The sequence below is a fragment of the Budorcas taxicolor genome, chromosome 20 (genome assembly GCF_023091745.1).
Source record: "Budorcas taxicolor isolate Tak-1 chromosome 20, Takin1.1, whole genome shotgun sequence".
Taxonomy (NCBI): domain Eukaryota; kingdom Metazoa; phylum Chordata; class Mammalia; order Artiodactyla; family Bovidae; genus Budorcas; species Budorcas taxicolor.
The window spans coordinates 34,718,824-34,720,102 of NC_068929.1; the positions used below are offsets into that span (position 1 = coordinate 34,718,824).

Below are 1,279 nucleotides of genomic sequence, written 5' to 3' on the forward strand. Positions count from 1 at the left end.
TGCTTCTCTTTCCTGTCTCTATGTATTCAATGCTTTCCTTAAGTGATGCTACCTACCCATCACTAGGTAGCATCATTGACTCAAAGGACATGAATTTGAGCAAACTCTGGGAGTGGAGGACAGAGGAGCCTGGCGTGTTACAGCCCATGAAGTCACAAGTCAGACACAACTTAGTGACTGAACCACAACAGCACTTTGCTTAAGTAATGTCATTTCTTCCTATGACTTCAGCTATCAGATATATAACTCTAGGCAACATTCCTTTGAACTCCAAGTTCATGACTTAACTGTTGAATTAACAATTCTACTTCGACACTCCAGGTGCCAAATGAAATTTCCAAAATGGAATTAGTGAGAGGCCACTGTTCAGTGAAAGTCTGCTTCTGTCTGGTATTCTCACTCTTAGGGACTAAGGCACCAAAGTTGGAATCCTGGAGTCATATTTATCTCTCGTTTTTCCTTAATGCCTTACGTGCACCTGCCAGCTTCTTCCTAGCATCTCTTGCATTTGGCTCCTCTCTTCAACCCCACAGCCACTATCTTAGTAGCCACTATCATTTCTCACCAGGGTTTCTGCTGCTCCCACCCAACTGGTCTTCCTGCTACTAGTCTCATACACATCATACCCACTAATCTCACACCTCTGAGTACCCTCAGCACCTAGAACAACCTGGCACTTAGTAGACATGCAATATTTACTGAATGAATGAACAAATAAATGAGTGAATTCCTATCCTCATGGAATTTACAGTCCAGCTAATAGATCATCATTAAACAAGTGACTGGTGACTTCCCTGGTGGCTCAGACGGTAAAGCATCTGTCTACCATGCAGGAGACCCAGGTTCGATCCCTGGGTTGGGAAGATCCCTTGGAGAAGGAAATGGCAATCCACTCTAGTACTATTGCCTGGAAAATCTCATGGACAGAGGAGCCTGGTAGGCTACAGTCCATGGAGTTGCAAAGAGTCAGACACGACTGAGCGACTTCACTTCACTTAAACAAGTGACTACACTAAATGTTGGGGGAGATTCCAGACAGCATTCTGACTCTTGAAGATGGATTGGAGCCCTGATCCAGATTGGAGTCGAGTGCTGCCTGGCTGGAGCTACATCTCATAGATGGCGCAAGAGACTAGGAGAGGAAGAAAATTTACAGAAATGAGACCCAAGAGAATCAACACATCAGCTAATGCTTCTTTCTGTTGATGAGACCCCCAATAATTTATAATGTTGCCATGATATATAACTTGTCATGATGATTTGGGCAGGAAAGAGTGAA

General features: G+C 43.9%; 1 non-coding gene across 1 annotated transcript; it reads left to right on the top strand.

Annotated features, from left to right (window-relative positions):
• Nucleotides 1-791: 791 nt before the first annotated feature.
• TRNAG-ACC (transfer RNA glycine (anticodon ACC)) lies at nt 792-863 on the top strand. The gene has a single exon. It is a non-coding gene; the product is annotated as a tRNA-Gly (tRNA).
• Nucleotides 864-1,279: the final 416 nt, after the last annotated feature.